Source organism: Cherax quadricarinatus, chromosome 65, assembly GCF_038502225.1.
Source record: "Cherax quadricarinatus isolate ZL_2023a chromosome 65, ASM3850222v1, whole genome shotgun sequence".
Lineage (NCBI taxonomy): Eukaryota > Metazoa > Arthropoda > Malacostraca > Decapoda > Parastacidae > Cherax > Cherax quadricarinatus.
The window spans coordinates 14,577,085-14,590,850 of record NC_091356.1 but is presented as its reverse complement, the minus strand read 5'-3'; the positions used below and the strand labels follow the sequence as shown (position 1 = coordinate 14,590,850).

The following is a 13,766-nucleotide window of genomic DNA, read 5'->3' as shown; positions in this document are numbered from 1 at the left end:
TATAATATATATAATATATATATATATATATATATATATACACAGTGGACCCCCGCATAGCGAACGCCTTGCATAGCGAACAATCCGCATAGCGAACGCTTTGTTCGCTAAAATTTTGCCCCGCATAGTGGACAAAAACCCGCTCAGCGACCTTCGTCCGAGACGCGTCCAATGTGCGCCCTCAGCCAGCCTCACATGTGCCGCCCGTCCCATTGTTTACCAGCCAGCCTCCGCGGTAACATTCAAGCATACACTCGGAATATTTCGTATTATTACAGTGTTTTCGGTGCTGTTTGTGGAAAATAAGTGACCATGGGCCCCAAGAAAGCTTCTAGTGCCAACCCTACACCTCAAAGGGTAAGAATACCCATTGAAATGAAGAAAGAGATCATTGATAAGTATGAAAGTGGAGTATGTATCACCGACCTGGTCAGGTTGTACAAGAAACCAAAATCAACCATCGCTTCTATTGTGGGCAAGAAAACGGCAATCAAGGAAGCTGTTGTTGCCAAAGGTTTAACTGTGTTTTCGAAACAAAGATCGCAAGTGATGGAAGATGTTGAGAGACTCTTATTGGTGTGGATAAATGAAAAACAGCTAGCAGGAGATAGCGTCTCTCAAGCGATCATATGTGAAAAGGCTAGGAAGTTGCATGACGATTTAATTAAAAAAATGCCTGCAACTAGTGATGATGTGAGTGAATTTAAGGCCAGCAAAGGTTGGTTTGAGAGATTTAAGAAGCGTAGTGGCATCCATAGTGTGATACGGCATGGTGAGGCTGCCAGTTCGGACCACAAAGCGGCTGAAAAATCTGTGCATGAATTCAAGGAGTACATAGAAACTGAAGGACTGGAACCTGAACAAGTGTTTAATTGTGATGAAACAGGCCTGTTCTGGAAGAAAATGCCAAGCAGGACCTACATTACTGAGGAGGAAAAGGCACTCCCAGGACATAAGCCTATGAAAGACAGGCTTACTCTTCTCATGTGTGCCAATGCTAGTGGTGATTGCAAAGTGAAGCCTTTATTAGTGTATCACTCTGAAACTCCCAGAGCGTTCAGGCAAAAGAATGTCCTCAAGGATAATTTGTGTGTGCTGTGGAGGGCAAACAGTAAGGCATGGGTCACTAGGGAATTTTTCTATAACTGGTTACACCATGCATTTGCCCCCAATGTGAAAGATTACCTAACTGAAAAGAAATTAGACCTTAAGTGCCTCCTGGTGTTAGACAATGCCCCTGGTCATCCTACAGACGTGGCAGAGCGACTTTATGGGGACATGAGCTTCATTAAGGTGAAGTTTTTGCCTCCTAATACCACTCCTCTCCTGCAGCCCATGGACCACCAGGTCATTTCCAACTTCAAGAAACTGTACACAAAAGCTCTGTTTCAAAAGTGCTTTGAAGTGACCACAGACACTCGATTGACTCTAAAAGAGTTTTGGAAGGATCACTTTAATATCCTCAATTGTGTAAACCTTATAGGTAAGGCTTGGGAGGGAGTGACTAAGAGAACCTTGAACTCTGCTTGGAAGAAACTGTGGCCAGAATGTGTAGACAAAAGGGATTTTGAAGGGTTTGAGGCTAACCCTGAGAGGAGTAGTATACCAGTTGAGGAATCAATTGTGGAATTGGGGAAGTCCTTGGGGTTGGAGGTTAGTGGGGAGGATGTGGAAGAGTTGGTGGAGGAGGACAATGAAGAACTAACCACTGATGAGCTGTCATCATGGGCTTGGCCTCCCTAGTTTTGAAGGTTCTCATTATCCATCCTGTCATTTTTCTAGCAGATGCGATTGATACAATGTTATGGTCCTTGAAGGTGAGATCCTCCGACATGATCACTCCCAGGTCTTTGACGTTGGTGTTTCGCTCTATTTTGTGGCCAGAATTTGTTTTGTACTCTGATGAAGATTTAATTTCCTCATGTTTACCATATCTGAGTAATTGAAATTTCTCATCGTTGAACTTCATATTGTTTTCTGCAGCCCACTGAAAGATTTGGTTGATGTCCGCCTGGAGCTTTGCAGTGTCTGCAATGGAAGACACTGTCATGCAGATTCGGGTGTCATCTGCAAAGGAAGACACTGTGCTGTGGCTGACATCCTTGTCTATGTCGGATATGAGGATGAGGAACAAGATGGGAGCGAGTATTGTGCCTTGTGGAACAGAGCTTTTCACCGTAGCTGCCTCGGACTTTACTCTGTTGACGACTACTCTCTGTGTTCTGTTAGTGAGGAAATTATAGATCCATCGACCGACTTTTCCTGTGCACCGCTCACCCTTTTCCCCTCATCAATTCTATGATTCACCTTATCTTTCATAGACCTATCTGCTGACATGTCTGCTTTCAAATATCTGAATACATTCTTCCAGTCACTTATTTACTCTTGAACATCAGCAAAAATCAAACATTTCCACTACTTTGAGTTTAATTTCAAGGTACTTTTCGTTGTGAAAGCAATCAAAATCATATCTATTTCCGTAATATAGCTTCCATTCTATCAAATGAGACCAAAAAAACGAGAACACAACCATAAAAACCATACGAAAATATACCGCCAAGGGGCGGCTAGTGGCTGAGAAGTGAACTCCATTATTTATGGTCAGATTTCTTTCAATTTTGCTGTAATAATTGTATAAATAATGCCAACCCATTCTTGACTGCCTATTGGAATTTGGACTGGCAGGTGCATATGTATCACACAGTGACGTCATTTGTTTACTTTTGAACGTCGCTACTTAAGAGCTCAATTTCAAGGTACTTTTTATACTGAAAGCAATCAAAATCATATATTTCTGTAACATATCTTCCATTCTATCAAACGAGACCAAAAAACCAAGAATACAACCATAAAAACCATACAAAAATATTCCGCAAAGGTGCGGCTAATGGCTGAAAAGCGAACTCCATTATTTATGGTCTGATCTTTTTAATTTTTGGTGTACATTAAGAAGCATCTTTCCATCATAAATTGCCCAAGTTTCAGTAAGATAGCCCAACAAACAACTGAGAGAAAATAATAATAATAATAATAATAATCTTTATTTAATACAAGTACAGTGGGCCCTCTACCAACGATGGCATCGATTAACGATAAATCCGACTAGCGATACATTGTAACACAAAAATTTTGCCTCGACTAGCGCTAAAAAACTACCAACACTATTCGTTCCGTCTGAGACGCGTCCACTTCTGGCCAGTGTTTACAAGCCAGCCAGCCACAGCGGTCGCTTCCAAGCAGACAATTGGAACATTTCATATTATCACAGCCTTTTTAGTGATTGCACCTGCAAAATAAGTCACCGTGGGCCCCAAGAAAGCTTCTAGTGCCAACCCTACAGCAAAAAGGGTGAGAATTACTATGGATATGAAGAGAGAGATCATTGCTAAGTATGAAAGTGGAGTGCATGTCTCCGAGCTGGCCAGGTTGTACACAAAACCCCAATCAACCATCGCTACTATTGTGGGCAAGAAAACAGCAATCAAGAAAGCTGTTCTTGCCAAAGGTGCAACTATGTGTTCGAAACTAAGGTGCAACTATGTGTTCGAAACTGAGATCGCAAGTGCTCAAAGATGTTGAGAGACTGTTACTGGTGTGGATAAACGAAAGAGAGATAGCAGGAGATAGCATCTCTCAAGCGATCATATGTGAAAAGGCTAGGAAGTTGCATGACGATTTAATTAAAAAATGCCAGCAACTAGTGATGATGTGAGTGAATTTAAGGCCAGCAAAGGTTGGTTTGAGAGATTTAAAGGGAAGGGAAGTAACCCCAGAAAAAAACTCCCATCCCATCAATCATCACCAGATCTTCAATAAAGGTAAGTGTCATGTAACTGTGCATGTCTTCTTCAGTTTGTGTGTATTAAAATTAATATTTCATGTGGTAAAAACAATTTTTTTTCATACTTTGGGGTGTCCTACACGGATTAATTTGATTTCCATTATTTCTTATGGGGAAAATTAATTTGACTAATGATAATTTTGACTAACGATGAGCTCTCAGGAATGGATTAATAGCGTTAGTCGAGGGGACTAATGATAATTTTGACTAACGATGAGCTCTCAGGAACGGATTAATAGCGTTAATCGAGGGTCCACTGTACATGTATATGGTATACAGGCCTAGCTGACATCAGTGACATACAGTGGACCCTCGGGTAACAATACCATCTGATAGTGATAAAATCAGATACCGATGCGTTTTTGCATAAAAATACTGGCTCAGCCAACGATGAAAACCTCAGTTAACCCTTTCAGCGTCGAGAGGCCCTCTCCTAAACTTGTTCTCAGGGTCGAAAATTTTTCGGAAAAAAAATTTCTTAAGAAATGGTAGAGAATCTCTTCCCAATCATAACGACATCAAGAGTATGAAATTTTATCGAAAACTTATGGAATTATACTCTCGCGAATTTAGCAGTCTCGCCTATGTTTATGCATCGGCAATTCCGCCCACTTTGAGCCCTATTTTTGGCCAATTCCTGTGTACTAGTCGACAAAAATGATATTTGTTTCGCTAGAACTTCATTTTTTCTATCAAATGAGTACAAGAAACCACCCATTTACCAATTTCAACTATCCAATAAAGTGGTTAGAAATTGGCAATTTTGCCAATTTCACACAAATTTCAAAAGATGCCAACTTCCAAATAGGGTCCGGAATAAACAAGAAAGACATTCCTGGCACTAAAATAAGTTCTCTGTTCGTTAGTCCCCAGGCCCCTTTTATATTTCTTTTGCTTTCCACTTTGAAGTTTCATTCTTACAAAAAATAGAAGATTTACTGTTATGCAGACTACTGCATTACTGTAGAAATGGTATAAATAATATCAGTGCACTTGTGAAAGAATATTAGACTCACCAGTTGACGTGTATTGGACACTTGGCATGATTTGTTTACTTTTTAACTACTTTTTTTTTAGCTACTCTTGAGCTAAATTTCAAGGTACTTTTCATTGTGAAACCAGTCAAAATCATCTCAATTTCTGTAATATGTCTTCTATTCTATAAGAAGACCAGGAAAACTAGAATACAACCATAAATACCATAGGAAAAAACAGTGCAAAGTCATTGTTTTAATCCAAAACCACGGTCAGTTTGTTTTTTCTCACTACGCACTGTGTGCTGCAGGATTTTTTTTATGCTGCGCCCACTGACCACAGACCCATTCTTTCATATGTAGGCCTACCAGCTCTCTCTCACTAGATTTGAAGGCGCTAGAATTTAGGCATACTAGTACGTCACTAGAAAGCCGTACTAGTATGTCGAAAACCCTGGAAGGGTTAAGGACATTCACCCCGAACATGTCCGTGCGGCCTGAGCCCATGTGGTAGTGTGCCACTGTTTATATTGCGACCCCTGAATGGGTCAACGTATATAATGTATATTACCTGTTCATATAATTTTATACTGCTGATATTTGCAATATTAGCTTAATCGTAAATATATTGCTTTATATTATTATTTGACTTAGTTATATTATTAGGTAGGATGTAACATGTACACCTTATTCAGTGCTCATTGTTCATGAGTGTTAAGTAGCCTACGGCCTTGTCTAACTACCTCTCCGCTTGTTCTGTTGCCGGCTTCTCTGTAGTTGCTGGGCAGCAGCAGTTCACGGAGTCACGTGATCAGGGTGGAGTGATCACACCTCACCTGGGTGAGGAGTGCCTGGCCTTCGCTCTCATTATTATTATTAACATTGTTTATTATGTCTCATTAGATGAATTGTGATAGATAAATAAGCCGTAGAGATGATATTAGCGTCATATTGAAGGATAATAAACTCTCCTTCCTCTCACCTACATGCCTGCTACATTCCCTGCATGCCTGCTACACTCCATCAAACTAACTACGTAATGAAACTAACATCTCCTCCAAGGTAAGTGGAAATATTTATTTATTTTTTTTTTTTTCCAACAAGTCGGCCGTCTCCCACCGAGGCAGGGTGACCCAAAAAAGAAAGAAAATCCCCAAAAAGAAAATACTTTCATCATCATTCAACACTTTCACCACACTCGCACATTATCACTGTTTTTGCAGAGGTGCTCAGAATACAACAGTCTAGAAGCATACACATATAAAGATACACAACATATCCCTCCAAACTGCCAATATCCCAAACTCCTCCTCTAAAGTGCAGGCATTGTACTTCCCATTTCCAGGACTCAAGTCCGACTATATGAAAATAACCGGTTTCCCTGAATCCCTTCACTAAATATTACCCTGCTCACACTCCAACAGATCGTCAGGTCCCAAGTACCATTCGTCTCCATTCACTCCTATCTAACACGCTCACGCACGCTTGCTGGAAGTCCAAGCCCCTCGCCCACAAAACCTCCTTTACCCCCTCTCTCCAACCCCTTCGAGGACGACCCCTACCCCGCCTTCCTTCCCCTATAGATTTATATGCTTTCCATGTCATTCTACTTTGATCCATTCTCTCTAAATGACCAAACCACCTCAACAACCCCTCTTCTGCCCTCTGACTAATACTTTTATTAACTCCACACCTTCTCCTAATTTCCACACTCCGAATTTTCTGCATAATATTTACACCACACATTGCCCTTAAACAGGACATCTCCACTGCCTCTAACCGTCTCCTCGCTGCTGCATTTACCACCCAAGCTTCACACCCATATAAAAGTGTTGGTACTACTATACTTTCATACATTCCCTTCTTTGCCTCCATAGATAACGTTTTTTGACTCCACATATACCTCAACGCACCACTCACCTTTTTTCCCTCATCAATTCTATGATTAACCTCATCCTTCATAAATCCATCCGCCGACACGTCAACTCCCAAGTATCTGAAAACATTCACTTCTTCCATACTCCTCCTCCCCAATTTGATATCCAATTTTTCTTTATCTAAATCATTTGACACCCTCATCACCTTACTCTTTTCTATGTTCACTTTCAGCTTTCTACCTTTACACACATTCCCAAACTCATCCACTAACCTTTGCAATTTTTCTTTAGAATCTCCCATAAGCACAGTATCATCAGCAGAAAGTAACTGTGTCAATTCCCATTTTGAATTTGATTCCCCAAAATTTAATCCCACCCCTCTCCCAAACACCCTAGCATTTACTTCCTTTACAACCCCATCTATAAATATATTAAACAACCATGGTGACATTACACATCCCTGTCTAAGACCTACTTTTACCGGGAAATAGTCTCCCTCTCTTCTACACACCCTAACCTGAGCCTCACTATCCTCATAAAAACTCTTTACAGCATTTAATAACTTACCACCTATTCCATATACTTGCAACATCTGCCACATTGCTCCTCTATCCACTCTATCATATGCCTTTTCTAAATCCATAAATGCAATAAAAACTTCCCTACCTTTATCTAAATACTGTTCACATATATGCTTCAATGTAAACACTTGATCTACACATCCCCTACCCACTCTGAAACCTCCTTGCTCATCCGCAATCCTACATTCTGTCTTACCTCTAATTCTTTCAATTATAACCCTACCGTACACTTTTCCTGGTATACTCAGTAAGCTTATTCCTCTATAATTTTTACAGTCTCTTTTGTCCCCTTTCCCTTTATATAAAGGGACTATACATGCTCTCCGCCAATCCCTAGGTACCTTCCCCTCTTTCATACATTTATTGAACAAAAGTACCAACCACTCCAACACTATATCCCCCCCTGCTTTTAACATTTCTGTCATGATCCCATCAGTTCCAGCTGCTTTACCCCCTTTCATTTTACGTAATGCCTCACATACCTCCCCCACACTTACATTCTGTTCTTCTTCACTCCTAAAAGATGGTATACCTCCCTGACCAGTGCATGAAATTACTGCCTCTGTTTCTTCCTTAACATTTAAAAGTTCCTCAAAATATTCTCGCCATCTACCTAATACCTCCATCTCCCCATCTACTAACTCCCCTACTCTGTTTTTAACTGACAAATCCATATTTTCCCTTGGCTTTCTTAACTTGTTTAACTCACTCCAAAATTTTTTCTTATTTTCATTAAAATTTCTTGACAGTGCCTCTCCCACTCTATCATCTGCTCTTCTTTAGCACTCTCTCACCACTCTCTTTACCTTTCTTTTACTCTCCATATATTCTGCTCTTCTTATAACACTTCTGCTTTGTAAAAACCTCTCATAAGCTACCTTTTTCTCATTTATCACACCCTTTACTTCATCATTCCACCAATCACTCCTCTTTCCTCCTGCACCCACCCTCCTATAACCACAAACTTCTGCCCCACATTCTAATACTGCATTTTTAAAACTATTCTAACCCTCTTCAACCCCCCCATTACTCATCTTTGCACTATCCCACCTTTCTGCCAATAGTCGCTTATATCTCACCCGAACTTCCTCCTCCCTTAGTTTATACACTTTCACCTCCCTCTTACTTGTTGTTGCCACCTTCCTCTTTTCCCATCTACCTCTTACTCTAACTGTAGCTACAACTAAATAATGATCCGATATATCAGTTGCCCCTCTATAAACATGTACATCCTGGAGCCTACCCATCAACCTTTTATCCACCAATACATAATCTAATAAACTACTTTCATTACGTGCTACATCATACCTTGTATATTTATTTATCCTCTTTTTCATAAAATATGTATTACTTATTACCAAATTTCTTTCTACACATAGCTCAATTAAAGGCTCCCCATTTACATTTACCCCTGGCACCCCAAATTTACCTACTACTCCCTCCATAACATTTTTACCCACTTTAGCATTGAAATCCCCAACCACCATTACTCTCACACTTGATTCAAAACTCCCCACGCATTCATTCAACATTTCCCAAAATCTCTCTCTCTCCTCTACACTTCTCTCTTCTCCAGGTGCATACACGCTTATTATAACCCACTTTTCACATCCAATCTTTATTTTACTCCACATAATCCTTGAATTTATACATTTATAGTCCCTCTTTTCCTGCCATAGCTTATCCTTCAACATTATTGCTACTCCTTCTTTAGCTCTAACTATTTGAAACCCCTGACCTAATCCCATTTATTCCTCTCCACTGAAACTCTCCCACCCCCTTCAGCTTTGTTTCACTTAAAGCCAGGACATCCAGCTTCTTCTCATTCATAACATCCACAATCATCTCTTTCTTATCATCTGCACAACATCCACGCACATTCAGACTTCCCACTTTGACAATTTTCTTCTTCTTATTCTTTTTAGTAATCTTTACAGGAAAAGGGGTTACTAGCCCATTGTTCCCGGCATTTTAGTTGACTTTTACAACACGCATGGCTTACGGAGGAAAGATTCTTATTCCACTTCCCCATGGATATAAAAGGAAAATTAATAAGACCAAGAACTATTAAGATAAAATCAAAGAAAACTCAGATGAGTGTGTATAAATAAATGTGTATATGTATGTGTAGTGTGACCTAAGTGTAAGTAGAAGTAGCAAGACATGCCTGTAATCTTGCATATTTATGAGACAGACAAAAGTCATCAGCAATCCTACCATCATGTAAAACAATCACAGGCTTTCGTTTTACACTCGCTTGGCAGGACGGTAGTACCTCCCTGGGTGGTTGCTGTCTACCAACCTACTACCTTAGGAAATATTTATGTATAAATTAAAATGTAAATATTTCTTATTTATAAATTACGTTCATATTGTTCCTGGATAGTGGTGGTGGCAGAAGCCTGTATGGCTTCTCTAAGTGACCATTATAAACCCAACAACACTTCCATCATTTATCCTCACATACATTTTATTCATTCTAGAGTATATATGTTTCTATGTTATTAATATTGTTTATGTCATATTAGATGAATTGCGATAGATAAATAAGCCGTAGAGTTGATAATAGCGTCAATATGAAATAATACTCTGTCAAGCCTCCTGACAGCAGGAACAGATTAATTGGATTCCCATTATTTCTTATGGGGAAAATTAATTCGGCTAACGATAAAATCGGTTAAGGACAAGCTCTCTGGAACAGATTAACCTTTTCAGGCTCAAGAGGCCCTCTCCTAAACACGTTCTCAGGGTCCAAAATATTTCGGGAAAAAAAAATTATTTTTTTCTAATGAAGAGAGAATCTTTTCCCGATCGTAATGACACAAAAAGTATGAAATTTGATGGAAAACTTACGGGATTACCTTCTCGCGAATTTAGCGGTCTCAACAATGTTCACGCATTGGCGATTTCGCCCAATTTGAGCCCTATTTTCGGCCAATTCCAATGCACTAGTCGACAAAAATCATAGCTATTTTGCTATAAATCCGTTGTTTCTATCGAATGAGTACAAGAAACCACCCATTTACCAATTTCAACTATCCAATAAAGTGGTCAGAAATTAGCAATTCTGCCAATTTCACACAAATTACAAACGATGCCAATTTCCAAATAGGATCCAGAATAAACAAGACAGACATTCCTGACACTAAAATAACATTTCCTCTGTTCATTAGTCACATCCCCAGGCCCTTCTTACATTTCTTTTGCTTTCCACTTTGAATTTTTATTCTCAAAAAATAGATTTACTGTTATGCAGACTACTGCATTAGTGTAGAAATGGTATAAATATCAGCACACTTGTGAAAAAATATTAGACGCGCCAGTTGTGTATTGGACACGTGGCATGATTTTGAACTTTGGCAAAAATCGAACATTTCTGCTATTTTGAGCTCAATTTCAAGGTGTACTTTTAATTGTGAAACCAATCAAAATTATCTCAATTTCTGTAATACGTCTTCAATTCTATAAAATGCGACCAGGAAAACTAGAATACAACCATAAATACCATATGAAAATACAGTGCAAAGTTGCTGTTTTAACCCTTTCAGGGTCCAGAGGCCAAATTTCAAAGTGTGCATGCACGTGGGTCCAAGAATTTAAAAAAAAAAATGTTATTTTTTCTTGTGAAATGGTAGAAAATCTTTTTCTAAAGGTAACAGAACAGAAAGTACGAAATTTCATGGAAAATTGATGAAGTTATGCTCTCACAAATTTTGGTGTGTCAGCGATATTTACGCATTGGCGATTTTGCCGACTGACTCCCATTTTAGGTCAATTACATTATTTTAGTTGACCAGATTCTTAGCTATTTCACTAGTATTACTTCTATTCTATCGACTGAGCACAAGAAATCGCCAAGTCAACTGTTTCAACTACAAAACAAAGTGATCGGAAATTGGTAATTTGGCCAATTTAATGCAAAGTTCAAAATATTCCAGTTTCAAAATAGGGTCCAGAATAAATTATGTAGGCATTCCTGGCACTAAACTAACATTTCCTCTGTTCATTAGTTACGTTTTCAGGCTTTACAAATAAATTCCATTTTGATTTTTTATTCACACAATGAATTTTATTCAAACCAAAAAATAGAAGATTTACTGTTATGTAATATTGCAATAATAGTATAAATAATATCACCACATTTGTGAACGTATATTAGACCCACCAGCTGGCGTGTATTAGACGTGTGAGATCATTTGTTTACTCTTGAACATCAGCAAAAAATTTAACATTTTCACTATTTTGAGCTCAGTTTCAAGCCATTTCCAGTACTAAAACCAATCAAAATCATCTCTATTTCTGTAATATATCTTCCATTCTATCAAATGAGACCAAGAAATAGCAAACACAACTATAAAACACACAAGAAAAACAGTGCAAAGTCGCTGTTTTAATCGAGAATTACGGTCTCAGTTTTTTCTCTCACTATGCACTGTGTGCTGCAGGATTTGTTTTATGTGGTGCACACATACCACATAGATGTATTCTCTCATATCTAGGCAAAAATATACCGCTCACAGCTTATCAGAGCGAGCTGAGCTCATGGCGTAGATATATGGTTTGGACCCTCAACTCAAAGCCGTAGAACTACGGCACGGACCCTGAAAGGGTTAAACCAAAAACACTGTCAAAGTTTTTTTTTTTCTCATTACGCACTGTGTGCTGCAGGATTTTTTTTATACTGCGCACACTGACCACAGACCCATTCATTCATATGTAGACCTACCAGCTTTCTCTTGCTAGATTTAAAGGCGCTACAATTTAGGTGTACTAATACGTCAATAACCCTGGTGCGTAAGCCGTACTAGTACGTCGGAAACCCTGAAAGGGTTAAAATCCTTTCCCGAGGGTCCAGTGAAAGCCCCTTGTTATGCTGAGCATTTTAGGCAAATTAGGTCAGTGTCCCAGCATAAGACCCACAACTGTCTACTAACAGCCAGATACCCATTTGCTGATGAGTGAACACAGACAACAGTTGTAAAGAAACACACCCAATGTTTCTACTCTGGCTGGGAATTGCATACTTACCAAAAATCATATATGGCTATCCCAAGCCAGGTACTAGAAATAAGCAACTTTGACATTTTTGGGTCATCCTAGGTTCTCTACACATATGTTGCTATGTATGATAATCAACGAAGAGAAAATAGCTTTTTTGTTTCAGTTTTATGGTGCAGTACGAATGTATACCACAGTCAGCCCTGTGCTATACTCCGTTTTTTCTAATATAAGCCCCCAAGATGGATAAGAGAATGGTACTTGTATCCCATATCCTCTTCATACCTCTCTTTCGAACTGCTCGGAATTATGCCAAATATTATTAATTCTGGAGTATTTAACATGTTTTTATGTTATTTATATTGTTTATTATGTCATATTAGATCAACTGTGATAGGCAAATAAGCTGTAGTTTTGATAGTGTATTAATAAAGCATATTCCCTTGCATCAAGAGACTGAGCTCATGGCAACCGACAGTGGCTTCAAAGCCACCATATCTTTTATGGACAATGTACTGTTTATGTGCTTTACACAAGAAGCACTTCTTTTATTCGTTGGAACCATGGCTAGGGATAAAAGCAAGCAGGTTATAACAATAAATGAAGAAAAAGAAATTGGAATGATTTATGCATCAAGTACTGCCACCAAACAGTACCAGCAGGTTGGTGTGGCGACCCTGGAAATTTGAAATTATGCTAGCCAAAATTAGTGCCGAATAACTGGTGGAACCGGGTAACTGATTGCCAGATTTGTGATGGCGGCCCTGTACACTTATCAAAAGTATAAAATACACTAACTTTAAAACACTTGAAATTCTGGAAGTTTCCTGACATAATTCAGAGATGCAGAGCTGATTGAGAATATAAACAGTGGAGCATGGACACCGTAATAGAAAGCCAGAGCCATATAAAAAAAATTGTTAGAATTTGAAATTTCCATAGTAGTGGATTGTCATAAATCGAAGTGCCATAAAGTCTGCCACCTTATCCATTAATTTTTAATCCTTTCAATTATGACTTAGCAAGGTAGGTATCTCTTGTAATTGTATAACTGACCTAGAATGTCTTGTGCAAAATTTTGGCATGCATCTTACATTTATGTACTTTTGAATACATATAAACTGAACATGAAACTTTGATCTACATATTTTCTTAGCGAGATTTCACTGCAACATATCACCACAAACTGGCTTGATTAAGTATATGATAAAGTGCAGTAAAATCCAGGTAGTGGATAAATACAGGAAGGGTGGTAGTCACCAACAAAAATCCATTGTATGACATTGCCAATGCAATAAACTTAGGCCAATATTTGGAGCCTAAACGACACACAAACTACCACTAATTAAGAATTAAAAAAAAAAAAAAAAAGCACGATACCATGACTGGAATAATACACAAACAACACACAAAGGAGAATGCAACTTGTGATGTTTCAGTCCAACTTGAACCATTAACCACTTCAAGGTCTGTGCCATAAAACTACATAAGCTCA

At 38.8% G+C, this 13,766-nt stretch overlaps 1 protein-coding gene across 6 annotated transcripts in view; it reads right to left on the bottom strand.

Annotated features, from left to right (window-relative positions):
• The window catches only part of LOC128700550 (transformer-2 protein homolog alpha), a 153,504-nt gene that overhangs the window by 16,226 nt on the left and 123,512 nt on the right, over positions 1-13,766 (bottom strand). The gene's annotated exons all lie outside the window — the stretch shown is intronic.